This window comes from Moschus berezovskii, chromosome X (genome assembly GCF_049115385.1).
Source record: "Moschus berezovskii isolate FMDL1 chromosome X, NW_MosBer_1.0, whole genome shotgun sequence".
NCBI lineage: Eukaryota > Metazoa > Chordata > Mammalia > Artiodactyla > Moschidae > Moschus > Moschus berezovskii.
The window spans coordinates 12,607,613-12,623,909 of record NC_142488.1 but is presented as its reverse complement, the minus strand read 5'-3'; the positions used below and the strand labels follow the sequence as shown (position 1 = coordinate 12,623,909).

The 16,297-nt window shown below is 42.7% G+C and overlaps 1 pseudogene; it reads right to left on the bottom strand.

Annotated features, from left to right (window-relative positions):
• Window positions 1-16,297, bottom strand: part of LOC129534952 (aldose reductase-related protein 2 pseudogene) — a 59,116-nt pseudogene that overhangs the window by 19,508 nt on the left and 23,311 nt on the right.

The window sequence follows — 16,297 nt, the reverse complement described above, 5'->3', positions numbered from 1 at the left end:
GTAAAGCAATTAGCCTCCAATTTTTTAAAAAAAATTTAAAAATGGATAGAGGGTGAAAAAAATGAAAACAACAACTGGGTCACAGACATTGTTAGAGCCTAGAATAAAGCCTCATCTGAAAGATTCCCTCTCAATTAGTCAATTAAAGGAGCTAGTAAACATTATTTTTTCCTTAAAGGAAAAAGTTCATACTGACCACGGCAATACACAGATTCAATGCAAAATCCTTATCAAATTATCAATGGCATTCTTCACAGAACTAGAATGAATAATTCTAAAATTGATATGGAAACAAAAAAGATCTCAAATAGCCAAAACAACTGGAGATATCACACTCCCTGCTTTCAAACTATACCTCAAAGCTAATCATCAAAACAGTATGGTACTTGTATAAAAACATACACATAGATCAATGGAACAGAATAGAGAACCCAGAAATGAACCCACACATATACAGGCAATGAATCTATGACAAAGGAGGCACAAATATACAATGGAGAAAAGACAGTCTCTTCAATAAATGGTGTTTGGAAAACTGGACAGCTATGTACAAAAAGAATCAAACTGGACTACTCTCTCACACCATGCACAAAAAGAAATTCAAAGTGGTTTAAAGACTTAAATGTAAGACCTGAAACCATAAAACTTCTAAAAAAGAACATAGGCAGCAAGCTGTTTGATATGACTTCTAATATTTCTTTCGATATGTCTCTTCAGGCAAAAATAAATAAAATAAAAATAAAAGCAAAAATAAATAAATGGGACTACATCAAACTAAAAAGCTTTTGCACACCAAAGTAAACAATAAACAAAACAAAAAGGTAACCTATTGAATGTGAGAAAATATTTGCAAACAGTATAAGGTATAGGACCTGATAAAGAATTAATGTCCAAAATATATAAAAAATTACATAATTCAATATAAAAAAAAATCAAAGGACCCAATTTAAAAAATGAGAAGAGAATCTGAATAAACATTCTTCAAAGGAAAACATATAGATGGCCAACAAGTACATGAAAAGAAGCTCAACATCTTCAATCATCAGTTCAGTTCAGTTCAGTTCAGTCGTTCAGTCGTGTCCGACTCTCCGCGACCCCATGAATCACAGCACGCCAGGCCTCCCTGTCCATCACCAACTTCCGGAGTTCACTCAAACTCATGTCCACAGAGTCGGTGATGCCATCCAGCCATCTCATTCTCTGTCGTCCCCTTCTCCTCCTGCCCCCAACCTTTCCCAGCATCAGAGTCTTTTCCAGTGAATCAACTCGTCGCATGAGGTGGCCAAAGTATTGCAGTTTCAGCTTTAGCATCAGTCCTTCCAATGAACCCCCAGTATTGATCTCCTTTAGAATGGACTGGTTGGATCTCCTTGCAGTCCAAGGGACTCTCAAGAGTCTTCTCCAACACCACAGTTCAAAAGCATCAATTCTTCGGCGATCAGCTTTCTTCACAGTCCAACTCTCACATCCATACATGACCATGGGAAAAACCATAGCCTTGACTAGATGGACCTTTGTTGGCAAAGTAATGTCTCTGCTTTTTAATATGCTATCAAGGTCATCAGGGATGTGCAAATCAAAACCACAATGAAGTACCACCTCACACCTGTCAGAATCAGTTCAGTTCAGTTCAGTTCAGTTGCTCAGTCATGTCCAACTCTTTGTGACTCCATGGACTGCAGCACACCAGGCCTCCCTGTCCATTACCAACTCCCATAGTTTACTCAAACTCATGTCCATTGAGTCGGTGATGCCATCCAACCATCTCATCGTCTGTTGTCCCCTTCTCCTCTCACCTTCAATCTCTCCCAGCATCAGGGTCTTTTCCAATGAGTCAGTTCTTCACATCAGGTGGCCAAAGTATTGGAGTTTCAGCTTCAGCATCAGTCCCTCCAACGGATATTCAGGACTGATTTCCTTTAGGATGGACTGATTGGATCTCCTTTCAGTCCAAGGGACTCTCAATAGTCTTCTTCAATACCACAATTCAAAAGCATCAATTCTTTGGTGCTCAGCTTTCTTTTTAGTCCAATTCTCACATCCATACATGACTACTGGAAAAACCATAGCTTTGACTAGATGGACCTTTGCTGGCAAAATAACGTCTCTGCTTTTTATTATGCTGTCTAGGTTGGTCACAGCTTTTCTTCCAAGGAGCAAGTGTCTTTTCATTTCATGGCTGCAGTCACCATCTGCAGTGATTTTGGAGCCCCCCCAAAATAAAGTCTCTTACTGTTTCCATTGTTTCCCCATTTATTTGCCATGAAGTGATGGGACTGGATGCCATGATCTTAGTTTTCTGAATGTTGAGTTCTAAGCCAACTTTTTCACTCTCCTCTTTCACTTTCATCAAGAGGCTCTTTAGTTCTTCTTTGCTTTCTGCCATAAGGGTGGTGTCATCTGCATATCTGAGGTTATTGATATTTCTCCCGGCAATCTTGATTCCAGATTGGAAGGGAAGGTTAGTTCCCCAAAATTTAACGAAGCCATTCAAAATATACACCTTCCCCCACCCCAAATAGAATCAGAACACAAAAATATTTGGAAACTTAAACTTAAATGAGTAACCATGTCATTTGTCTGAGTTTCTGGAGAATGAAGATACAGGAAACTCTAAAACCATTTGAACATTTATCTGTAAAAAGTAATCAGAGACAGAACAGTAGGTGATTCAAACTGACAATTTCAAACATGTAACTGGGTGTTAAACATTTTGGGAGTGAGGGCCTCATCAGACATCATAGGCAATGTTCAATTTCCTGTGAAGATGCTTTCCCCATTGTACACCCAGAATAGATGACTGTTTAGTAAACACTCTGCCCTTAGTATATAGGAAAAAGTAAAGTCACAAATGACCCACATGTAGAGATTACCATACTAAGAAAAGTAAGTCAGACAGAGAAAGACAAACATCATGTGATATTGTATATATGTGGAATCTAAAAAAATGACACCAATGAACTTATTTACGAAACAGAGGTAGACGCATAGGCACAGAAAACAAACTTATGGTTACCAAAGGGGAAGGGAGGGAACAAGATAGAAGTTTGGGGTTAGGGACTCCCCTGGTGGTCCAGTGGCTAAGACTCTGAGCTCTCAGTGCTCAGAGGGGCCCTGGGTTTGATCCCTGGTTGGGGAACTAGATCCCACATGCCACAACTAAGACCCTGCACAGCCAAATAAATAAATAAAAATAAATACTTTTATTTTTTTTTTAAATAAGTTTGGGGTTAGCAGATACAAATTACTATATACCAAATAGATAAATAAAACCCTACTGTAGAGCACAGGGAACTATACTCAGTGTTTTGTAATAACATAAGTGAATAGAATCCGACAAAAAAATATGTATATAATAAATATAACTCAATCACTTTGCTATATACCTGAAACACAACATTGTAAATCAACTATATTTCAACAAAGATTTTTAAAAATATTTGAAACCAAAAAAAACACACAAAAATGACATGTGTTCAGTGAGTTGTATATGACACAAAAAAATATAGCCAAAGACTTTGTAAATGTCAATGTCTGGGTACTATAAATGCTGATATTCAAAATCAGTCATTTAAGCAGATGAAAGAAGCCTAGAGGAGACCTTGGGGCTTAAGTTGCAAGAAAGAATATATATCTGGAGGGAAACATACTGGCAGGAAGTTTATAGTTCTAGACCTTTGGGAGTGTAAAGGTTTTGTTTTTTTTTTTATAAGAGAGTTTGAAGTTGGCTGAGATAGGACTGGTGTTTTAAATACAATATGGGTTTTAACAGCAGAACGTAATTCCTATGCTATAAAGATGCTATTTTGAGTTTAGAGCTGTAGTTAAGGATTTTTTCTTGCTATTTCCTTCTGGAGAGGCACAGGACAAATCATTTCATCCTGAAGTCTAAGTGACAATAATGGCTCTAGGAAGACTACATTATAGTGTCCTGTTCATTCCTAGAACCATTGTCCAGGGACTAGATATCTTCCATAGGTATGCAGAGCCTGGACTTTGTTGGAAAAATGAAGCCTGTAGGATTCTGGCAGTAAGAACAGAAAGAAAGGAGTCAAAGAAGGAAAAAAAAAAAAGAACCAAGATTTGATAACAAAATCAATATAAGTAGTAAAAGAGCGGAAACAAAAGTTAAAGACAATCGTAAGGTTTTCATTTGGGAACCTCTCACTGCTACAAAGCAAGTTGTTAAAAAAGTATCACATCTGTAGGAGAAAGAAATAAGAGAAACTTATTCAAAGAGTGATGTCCAGTGAACAGCTGGAAGCATGGAACTAGGGTTCAGATAAGTTGAGGCTGATCCACATTGAAAGCTAGTTATTCACAATCTTAGAGCATTCTTTGGAGTTATAGAGAGTGAAAATTAATTTTCTTTGTAGACATTTGAGAAAAGACTCTGAACTGTCATTTAGAAACAAAAAGATTGAGATTTACTGCTTAGCAATAGCCCATCCTCTGAAGTTATAATGCTGCTGAAAATGTTCAACAGAATGATAATTTCTGGCTACATGTAACATCATTGGCAACACATTCCTTTGATGAAAAAGGGCATTGATCTCAGAGAGTGCGAGGCAGCCCTGGCCCCTGAGACCAACATGATGTGGACATGGTCCCTCTGAGCACAGATGTGGCGAGTCCCGGTGAATCCGGGCAGACCTGTGCAGCCCTGAGCTGCAAGGATGCTCCCCGGCTCTGTCTTAGCAACTTGCCTCCTGTATTCAGGCCTCAGCATAGGTCATGGGCAGTGCTGCCAAGGAAAGGTCCCTGAACCTTACTGGAGAGTGGTAAAGAGTGAAGTTGAGAAAAGTAAACTTTCCCTGTTGTCGGGTAACTCTTCTTTGTAAAACCCTCCTCCAGCTTCACATCTCACTTAGAAGAAAATACACCCCACCCCCACCCCCACCCCCCACTCCCCGCCCAGTGCGCTCCAACCCCTGCATCCTCTCCTACCTTCTGCCCTCACTCACCCTCGGCCGGCCCCACTGGCCTTCTGTTGTTCACTCCAATCACAGGATGCTCTCCTTTCCTCTTACCATTGTCTGCACTGCTCTTTGTCCTGATCTTAATATGCTGGGTCCTTCTCATCATTCAGGTCTCAGCTAAAATGCCCCTCCCCGCCCCAACCACTTAGAGAGAGGCCTTCCTGACGCCCATAGCTGAAGCTGTATTCAGGATCTCAATCTGTCCTGTGCATGCCGATCTGGGAGCCTGTTACAAGGAAGACTTGGACTCAGTCAGTGGTCGGGGGTGGGGGGTGGTGGTGGTGGAGGACAAACTGGGGGTAGTGGGGGGAAGGCACTGAGGTTAGCATTTCTAACAAGATCCCAGGAGCTGGATAGGACCACCCTTTCATCTCTGTCACACTACCTGTTTCATTTTTCTCGTGATGCTTCACATTTTGAAATTACTTATCTGTTTGTGTACTGGATTGTTCATGGGTGGGCTGATCTATTCGTCTACTAGTGAATTCCATACAAGCATAAGAGCCGGGACTTTTTTTTCATACAATTCTTGCTTATTCTTTAATCTTTGTATTCTCAGCATTAGCAGAGTTCCCCCAGTGTTCAAATCAAGTAAGTGGAAAAAAAATTGTAATCTGTTTATCTGAATCCTATCTCCTTGTGACAATCTGCTCCCAGTGGAACATACTAGATACAGCACTGCCTAGATTCTGGCCTCAGCGGAGCCAGGCTCACTATGATTTCAGATTAGCTCAGCTAAATGAGGACTCTGGTGGGGAGAGTGCGACTTCAGTGAACATAGAACATCTGCTGGGCAATTTTGGAGGGAGATTCAGCTGCAATATTCTGCACTGAAGGGAAAATCCTCCAAATGGGACAGAAGGTTCATGGTGCAGGGCTTCCAGTTTCTGTTGAAGCTGAGTATGATCACTATCTCATCGTTCAGTGTAAAAGTCAAGGCCTGAAAGTTCTCAACAATGCATGTTTGTGTCACAGACTTGGGGATTAAAACCACATTTCTCTGGATGGGGGACCGGATCAGAACCTGGCCTGCAGTTTTTGTGCTTTGCAGCAATCTCCTTAATCATGGGATCTTCCAGTAGGGAAGAGTCTTCTGGGTTGGCCTGAGGTTTATCTGGAGAGCCCAGAGGGCTATGCAGGCTTCCCAGGTGGTACTAGTGGTAAAGAACTTGCCTGCCAATGCAGGAGACACAGGAGCTGAGACCCAGAGCCCTGGGTCAGGAAGATCCCCTGGAGGAGGGCATGGCAACCCATTCCAGTATTCTTGCCTGGAGAATCCCATGGACAGAGGAGCCTGGAAGACTGCAGTCCATGGGGTTGCAAAGAGTCGGACTCGACTGAGCACACACACACATACCAGAGGGCTGTATAGTATGACAGTTATGCCCCTGGAGTGGTATTACTGGCTCCATTCCTCCTTCCTGTATGAAGTAGGGGTGACAATCTGGTTAGTTACTGTATTTCATTCCGGGTCTGCTCAACAGCATTGTGTGTCTGAACATACAACAAGGTACTACTATAGGTACAGAGAACATGTTCAGTATCCTATAAATCATAATGGAAAAGAAATGTTTAAGAAAAGATTTGTGTGTGTGTATATATATATATACATATATATACATATATTTGTGAGTATATATATATATATATATATATAGGAATCACTTTGCTGTATAGCAGAAATTAACACAACATTGTAGGTCAAGCATACTTCATTAAAAAAAATTATTTATTTATCTGGCTGTGCTGGTTCTTAGTTGCAGCAATATGAACTCTTCGTTGTGGCATGTGGGATCTAGTCCCCAATCAGGGATCTAACCTGGGCACCCTGCATTGGGAGTGCAGAGTCTTAGCCACTCATCCACCAGGGAAGTCCCTATACTTCAACTTTAAAAAGATTTTTTTTTAAGTTAAATAAAGAGTCCTTTCTGGAGCAGGCAATGGCAGCCCACTCTAGTACTCTTGCCTGGAAAATCCCATAGACGGAGGAGCCTGGTGGGCTGCAGCCCATGGGGTCTTGAAGAGTCAGACATGACTGAGCGACTTCACTTTCACTTTTCACTTTTCATGCATTGGAGAAGGAAATGGCAACCCACTCCAGTGTTCTTGCCTGGAGAATCCCATGGATGGAGGAGCCTGGTGGACTTCCATCTATGGGGTCGCACAGAGTTGGACACGACTGAAGCAACTTAGCAGCAGCAGCAGCAAAGAGTCCTTTGATCTAGAAGTTGCTGAAGTTGGAGATTCCAATGGCTTTCACCAACCCCCTCACCCACCAGCCCCACCATGGTCTCTCAGGCTTCCAAGAATGCTATTTTACTGGTGAGGACATCACCTTTCCTGTGTTTGGGGAAAAGTCTTCCCCAGGCTGGAATCCCAGTCATTAAGATAAATGTCCAGATGGTCCAGTTTTAAGTCCTTAAGGATCTTCTGACAGGTTTCCTTCACCAGCTTCTCTCAAAGAAGATGGACCATAACTTGTTCATGATGAAGAGGTCCCCATGCTTCACAACCTTCTCTCAGATGGCTTCCACCATCTTATTCTTCTTCTGATAAGACACAGGCACAGTCAACATGGTAGTTTCCTGCACCAATGGCCTCCTTCACAGGCTCCTTGACTTTGCTGGCGGGAGACTTTCATGTGTCCAGGCCCACAATGGATGCCCTGGCCTTAGTATTGAGTACCAGAAGGTGGCCATGGTCAGTGCAGACACAGTTCTGAGCAAGGAGATAGGGACCCTGTGCCCTGGTAAAGAGGACTGGCCCTCACACGGGGACTCTGTTCAGCATAGTCACTTCTGTATTCCTAGCACTTAACACGGACCTTGGCAGGCCACAGATGCTCCGTAAGTACAGGTGAATAAATGAGGCTTTTCAAGATAATTCCTTTATCTCTTTACTGCCCCTTACTGCTTCAGTGACTGCTCCTTCATACCATAGGATCTAGACTATAAGTGATAGAGGACAGTGCTACCCGACTGCCAGTCCAGGAAGTATGAGTTACTGGTCTAAGTTGAGACACAAAGTTTATACCAAAATGTACATCTGATATGCCACTCAGCACAGTGTTTATCAGGATGACTTTTTTTTTCATAGTAATATTTTATTGATGAAAGAAATTGCACTCCATTCTAGCACAGGCTCATTTCATAAAACAGTGTGTGCACTGGTACCTGTGTTCAGGATGCACTGTGACCAGCACAGACACAGGGGTTAAACAACTAATAAAATATATTTTCTGACTTCAGAAAACTCATAGGTAGGAGAAATACACAGTTTAAGACACAATTACCAAATTCTGGGTCAAGTTGTATAATAAACAGTTGTGGGAGAAAACGTGGAATTGTGGGAGTAATAAGGAATTGTGGGAAAGAATGGAAAACTGTGAGAGCTGTGGGAGAAAACAGAATTTTAAAAGAGAATGGAAAATCAACACAGAGAAACAGAAGTGCGAAAGTAAATGGAGAATATTAAGAGGAAACAGAATTGTGAGAGAAAAATGGAGAACTGTGTGGGAGAATGGGAAAATCCCAAGAGAACATGGAGTATTTTAGGGTGGAGGATTATAGACGAGATATGGAACTGTGGAAGAGAATGGAGAGTGAAGGAGCTGTATGGAACTATTTAAAAAAATAGGGCCTTGTGAGAGTTGGGAATTGTGAGAAAGAATGAAGAATTGCTAGAGAATAGATAACTGGAAAAGATAATAAAGAACTGCCTGACAGGAAAAAATGGGAGAGAAAACATGGAATTGTGGGAGAGAATGAGAAATTTTGGGAGAAACAGTGACTTGTGGAGACAATGAGGATTTGAGGGCATGAGTAAGGGATTGTGGGGGCTAGATGGCATTGTGGGAGAAACTTATGTGGAGAGGTTGCATGGAATTGTGGGAGCAAGTGGGGATTGTGGGGGCTGTGGGGAATAGTGGAGGGTACACAGAATTGTGGGAGTGATGGGGATTATGGGAGCCACTGGGGATTATAGGAGAACAGTGATGAGTGAGAGAGAGGGCTTTGTGGAATTGAGGAAAAAATAGGGACTCATAGCGGAGAAGGCAATGGCAAGCCACTCCAGTACTCTTGCCTAGAAAATCCCACGGATGGAGGAGCCTGGTGGGCTGCATCTGTGGGGTCGCTAAGGGTCGGACACGACTGAGCGACTTCACTTTCACTTTTCACTTTCACACATTGGAGAAGGAAATGGCAACCCACTCCAGTGTTCTTGCCTGGAGAATCCCAGGGAAAGGGGAGCCTGGTGGGCTTCCATCTATGGGGTCACACAGAGTCGCGGATACGACTGAAGTGACGCAGCAGCAGCAGCAGCAGCAGGGACTCATAGGGGCTGCCTGGAATTGGGCCAGAGAATGAGGAATTACGGAAGAAACAGTGATGGGGGAGTGAGTAGGAAATGGGGGGAAAGAGAATTATAAAAGAACAAAAAGAATCATGGAGAGATCAAGAATTGTAGGAAATATAGGAAATTGGGGGAGGGAATGGAGAATTCTGGAAGAGAATGAAGACTTGAGAGAGACAAGGAATTGTGAAAGCTGGAGAAATACAAAAGGAGCACTGATAAAGATGAAGAACTATAGATTTGGAAAGGCAGCTCACTTTACAAGGACCAACCCTAAATTGAGCTAGCAACCCAGAAAGAGTGGCTGACTGACCTCTGCTAACCCTTCAGGTCTGACAGCGGCAGTTCCTATCACAGTGTCACGGGCTGGCAACCTCCTAGGCACTGCCTCATGTGTCCCAAGGTCTGGTATTATTATTCCAGACTGTGTCGCTGCTCCTCTCCTCACAGGGCTGGCTTGGCCTTCATTCAGAAAGTTAAACGCAGCGGTTTAGTGCACTTTGCCACACCTGAAACTCTACCCTGAGGAGCCCTGAAATGTGTGCCCCACACCCATTTTTCATGACACTTTGAGTTGTCAGTCCAGAAAGAAAAGGAACATAGGTCTTTGCTCAGTGACATTTTCCCTCTTTTGTACTTTATTTTCCATTGAAACTAGGAAATCTGCTCATTCATCAGGAAATGGCCCATTTATCATTTTTATGAATAAATGTAATGAGAATGCTAGTTTCAACTTGGAAGTGTTATAAATATAAATCATTGGCTTTGGAATGGAAAAAAGAAATCTTTGCTGACCTCTGGCCAAGAGCTGAGGGCTTCGTATTGCTGCATTTATATATCGATGATTTTGTGTTTATAATTATAACCAGGGAGATCTCCTGGATGTAATTCAGGACTCTTTCACTTCTTGGTCAATAATACTTTCCATATGTTAGTTTAGAAATGCTGTACCTCTCTGTTAGCAGCCTTTCCCCCTCTAAAATGCCAACAGCTTTTAAAGGCATAGGGATATTTCATTTTTTCAGTGGGAAGAACATTGTCATGTTACGGATAGTTACCTTCTCTCTGAGGTACTTTCATACCTGTACATATATGCGTGTGTGCTCAGTTGCTTCAGTTGTGTCCGACTCTTTGAGACCCCCTGGATTGTAGCCCATCAGCCTCCTCTGTCCATGGGGGTTTTCCATGCAAGAATACTGGAGTGGGTTGCCATTTTCTCCTCCAGGGAATCTACCCAACTCAGGGATCAAACCCACGTCTCCTGCGTCTCCTGCATTGCAGGCAGATTTTTTACACACTGAGCCACCTGGGAAGCCCCTATACATACATATGGACACTTTAAAGACTCTTTAAGCCAACAGTCAGCCTCCCCTTTGCCTGTGTCCTCTCGTCACTCAACATCCCTTCCTGGAGATAGGATTACCATTTCCTGTGTACAAATGACTCATTCTCAAAACGAACACGTTCTTGAACTCAAACTGTTTTCCACTAATATTATTCAATATTCGATGTAGCAAAATTCCATTCCAACAACATAATTTGCAATGAACTGAAATGATATGACCCGAATGCATGTAGCCCCACAATGACTGTAAATGGGGTTAAGTAGTAAACCAGTCAGTGAGTACACTGGAATCATACACCTGAATTATCACCTAGTCAGTGACTTCTAGGCCAGGGGCAACTTCAGGGGTCATTTTTAATCTGTAACTTGCTCTCATGTGCACCAAAAATTTCTACCGTTTTAACCCACTTCAACAGCTTCAGTCCAACTTAGAAAGGCAAAGCCCAGAATGTCCTGAGACAAACAAAAGACCTGCTAAGTCACTGGGGAAAGTCAGCCAGTGTTTTCCAGCCTGTATCAAAGTTGAGACGTAATGTGCTGGAATTTCTCAAATCTGTGCCATAACAGTTAGGGACAGCAGAATCTAAATCTTAAAAACACAACCGATAAAGGATGTACGCTCTCTGAAAAGAAATCACAGACTAACAATAACAATCAGTAGTGTCTCATTCTTTGCGACCCTGTGGACTGAAGCCCACCAGGCTCCTCTGTCCGTGGGGATTCTGCAGGCAAGTATACTGGAGTGGGTTGCCATTCCCTTCTCCAGGGGATCTTCCCAACCCAGGGATCAAATCCAGGTTTCCTGCATGGCAGGCAGATTGTTTACCCTCTGAGCCGCCAGGGACCTTTATAATTGAGACAGAGCATTTAAATAAAAGAAACCATATAGGTGAGGCTGGCACAAAACACCCCCTGGTGTGGGGACATGAGGCCCAAGGACCACAAACAGAACCAAGAATCTGGGTGGGGCCCTGTGTGGTACAGGGCCCTGTGTGGGAGGGGCCCTGTAGGTCCTCTGTGGAAGCATTTGCGATGGGCTTAAACATGTGAGGATTTTATGAGGGCAAATGCCTGTGGGAGAAATTGAGGAGGACGCTGGGGAAGGCTGGAGCCACTTCAGTCCTTGACGGAGGTCAGACCCCAGTGAAGGGGAGCAGGAGGGCAGGCTGGTGGAAGCACCCTAGACTCCCAGGAAGACTAAGAAAGGGTCAACCAAGCTGCTCGGGTGTCTTGGAGCCCAAGTCCACCAAGAGAGGAAAGTGTGTCTCCATTAACAGGCTGCCTCAGGGTCCTGTCACACTTGGCCACTGGCGGGGAGCCCCGTCCAGGAGGTGTGGCCTCAACACAGATGCTGAGATGGTGTTCAGAACCCAGCCGCTGGGGCCCTTAGTTAACTAGGCTCCTGCAGGTAGAGGTCAGCAAGGCACATACTTATGACATTCTCAGGCCCTTCTGTTTCAGAATCAACATTCACATCTAAAGCTGACTCGGGAGTTGATGTCACAACTAGTTCATCTCCTGCAGGTTGGACCTCTGTGTGAAGATCCCCTGGAGGAGGGCATGGCAACCCACTCCAGTATTCCTGCCTGGGAAATCCCATGGACAGAGGAGCCTGGCGGGCTATGGTCCATGGAGTCACAAGAGTCGGATATGACTGAAGCAACTGAGCACACATACGCACTAGTCTGTCTCCAGTCTTGTTCTGATCAATCTCTATTTGCTCAAACCCACTACAATCAGCTCTCTGTATCCAGGTTCCAAATCCATGGATTCAACCAACCATGGGTCAAAAATACTCAGACAAAAAACTTCCTGAAAGTTCCAAGAAGCAAAGCTTGAATTTGCCACAGTCCAGCAACTATTTCCACAGCATTTTCCATTGTGTTAGTATTATAAGTAATCTAGAGATGATTTAAACTTTATGGAAGGATTGAGTAGGTTATATGCAAATGCTATTGAACCATAATCAGTATCAAAGCTGCAAAGAAAAAAGAGCTTTACTTCTTGTTTAGTTCCTAAGTCATGTCTGACTCTTTATGACTCCGTGGACTGCAGCATGCTAGACTCCTTGGCCCATGGGATCGCCCAGGCAAGAATATTGGAGTGCGTTTCCATTTTCTTCTCCAAGAGAAGACTTGAGGTGTAAGAAATTTCCATTCAGGAGACACAGATTCAGATAACACAAAGACTGACCTGGGGAAGAGAAAGGCAAAAGTCACGAGGTTATTAAAGTTGTCCTGCAAGAATTATGATTGGTTCTGATACAAAAAGGATGTATTTGTCCTTAAGGGCTAGGCTGTCACAAGTTATTTAGGATAAGGATCCCATAAGTATCTGAAATTTCTGGAACACTGTGCAGATGTTCTGGATGCTTGCATTAAGACAAAAAGTGGTCAAAAGTTCAGATTCCATCTGGGCTGAGATGTAAAACCACCTCCTCAGTGGCCTCCTAGCCCCATTTTAGACAGCTCTCTTAGCAATACTGGGCTTCCCAGTTGACACACTGGTAAAGAATCCACCTCCCAGTGCAGGAGATGGCAGGAGATACAGGTTCGATCCCTGGGTTGGGAAGATCCCTAGGAGAAGGAAATGGCAACCCACTCCAGTATTTTTTCCTGGGAAGCCTCATGGACAGAGGAGCCTGGTGGGCTCCAGTCCATGGGGTTTCTAAGAGTTGGCCATGACTGAGCACACACACACACTTAGCAATACTGACTCCACTTTGATTTTCCTTTCATAGTACTGCCCTATTTTATATAAGAGACTTGGGGATCCATGGATCTTGGTATCTGAAGGGTTGGGGGTGGGATGTCCTAGAACCAATTCCCTGCAAATACTGAGGGAAAACTGTATTTAGAAAGCTGTACAGACTTCATTTCCTGAGAGCAGGTTTACTTATTCAGCTATTATGATATCTTTAGTAAAAGAAACTTTTAAAGTGTTTTTAAGACAACTGGACTGGTGACTGATACCAAGTTTCTGGTGCTCAGAAGAGGTAGATCAAGTGAACGAACACTCTATACAACCCGGGTCCTGACAAGACCAGCATCTTTAGGTAGGAGTGCAAATGCTGCCTATGCACCTGTAGGCTGGAACACTGACACACTGATGAGGGCATGGTAAGACTTCTTGCTGAGGTCAAAAATGAAGATTTCAAAAAGATTAGTCCCCAGCGGTGAGAGAAAATCCTCCAACTCTGCCAAATTGTCTTCAGTCAGCTTCACAAGGGCTCCATGTGACAACCACAGGGCTTCAGCAAAATCCCTTTCAACAGAGGACCAGGAATGCTCTATTCATGTATACTTGGGCTACAGTTTGTCTCCTCTTTCATGATTTGTTCTTGTGTATGAAGTGGAGATAAGAAAAGAAAAGTCGGCACATTCGTGGGGAGTAGAATGCCTATCTGTACAATCAAACCCAGGGAGAGAGGGTAGATTCTGCACCCAGCAGTGTGCCACCTTCACCCACACAGCATCCCTCCCATGTGTATCAGGGACACTCAGAACCAATCCATCAAAATACTGGAAAGTTTCCAACCTCAGTGCTTTCATTAAAGTTGTAAGAAACACTGGCCACAGATACGTGCACCCTGGTATTCACTGCAGCACTGTTTACAACAGCCAAGACATGGAAACAACCTAAATGTCCACTGACAGGTGAATGGATAAAGAAGATGAGGTGTCCACACACACACACAATGAAGTATTACTCAGTCATAAAAAAGAATGAAATAATGCCATTTGTAGCAACATGGATGGACCTAGATATTGTCAACTGAGTGAATTAAGTCAGATAGAGAAGGAGAAATATCGTATGATATCCCATATATGTTGAATCTAAAAAGAAATTATACAAATGAACTTATTTACAAAATATGAACAGACTCACCGATGTAGAGAATGAACTTATGGTAACCAGTGGGGAAGAGTGAGGAAAAGGGATAGTTTGGGAGTTTGGGATGGACACATATACACTGCTGTATTTAAAATGGATGACCAAGAAGGACCTACTGTAGAGCACAGGGAACTCTGCTCAATGTCATGTGGCAGCCTGGGTGGGACAGGAGTTTGGAGGAGAATGAATATATGTATATATACATGGCTGAGTGCCTTCACGTTCACCTGAAACTACTACATGGTTAATCTGCTGTACGCCAGCATAAAATAAAAAATTTTAAAAAAGAAAAGAAACATTGCCCAAAAAAGAGGTTTCTGGAATTTTTGGTCTTCTCTTATTTAAAGTTTATTTTTAAATTTTGTATTTGTTTAAACTTCTATTTTATTTTTTTGCCACACCATGTGGCATGTAGAACTTCCCTGATCAGGAATCAAACTCATGCCCGTTGCAGTGGAAGCACAGAGTCTTGACCACTGGACTACCAGGGAAGTCCATAAACTTCTAATTTTTGGACAGATAAAATTCACAAGTACAAAGTACATACGCCATGAAAAATACACCCTGTTTCTTCTCTCTGCAACAAGGGCATTGATTGCTACTGGAGCCCTGTGTGCATGGAAAATGGTAGAAAGTTAAGAAATATCCCTATGCTTTTGTGTTCCAGGAAAAGGCTTACAGCAAAGAACCACCTTTCCCCATAGGACTTAAATAAGACTTGTGCGTAAAACCCTTGTGATGTACTACAAAGCCAGATACAGGCTCCAAATGCTTTTCTGCCTTAAAAATGACTTGCCAAACTGTTGTCCCCAGTGATCCATCAGAACAAAATGCTTGACAACCAAACTTTGGTGAAGTTCCTCTCTTTTCCCGAGACCCTGGAATCCCCTCAGCTTGAACCAATAGATAACCCTCCTGAGGATAGGCAAGGCTTCTGGTGCAGGCATTCTTGGAGGACTGTCCCGTGTCCTGCCTTACCTGGTCCTTCCCTATGGAGGAAGACCCCTTCCTGTCTAACCCTTGAGAGCTGGCAGATCTGTGCTGAGGCGTTCTTCCTGTTATAATCATCTCTTGCACCCCATCACTACAATGTTTCTGAATAAAGTCTTGAATTATTGGATCTGGTTTTCATTTGCTACCCATCTCCCAATTCTCCCCCTTGGAGGCAACCACTATTCCCAGATTCTTACAAATTCTTGCCTGGTCTGTATCAAAAAAAATGTCAATATTTACATAGTTTCTACTTCCTTATGTAACAGGGTTATTTACAAATTATTCCCTGTTAGTACACATGAATGACCTTACTGTGTTTGAAGTCTATAGTTTTCTATGGCATTCTATGGGTGCACCATCATTTATTTACAGTTCCCTATTGGTGGACATTTAGGTTGCTGTACAAACTCTAGTGCAATGAATTATGCATATGTTTGTCATTTTTAAACCTGTTTATACCTACAAGAGAAAGACTCTAAGCAGATAGGGTAATGGTTTCCTGGAGAATGAAGCAGGCAAGGCTTTCTTGACATAACAGAAGACATATTTGGCCTAAACCATTTTGTGATCTAATCCTGGCCACAATGCTTGCCCTTGAACAGGTCTCAATAATTAATGATTTTAAGGGAAAAAAAGAATGCAGAGACAATGCCTGCTATAATGCAAGAAAAGTAACAACAGCAAAGATCAGGTGAAGAAATAGACCAGTAAACATAGAAAACAAACTTATGAT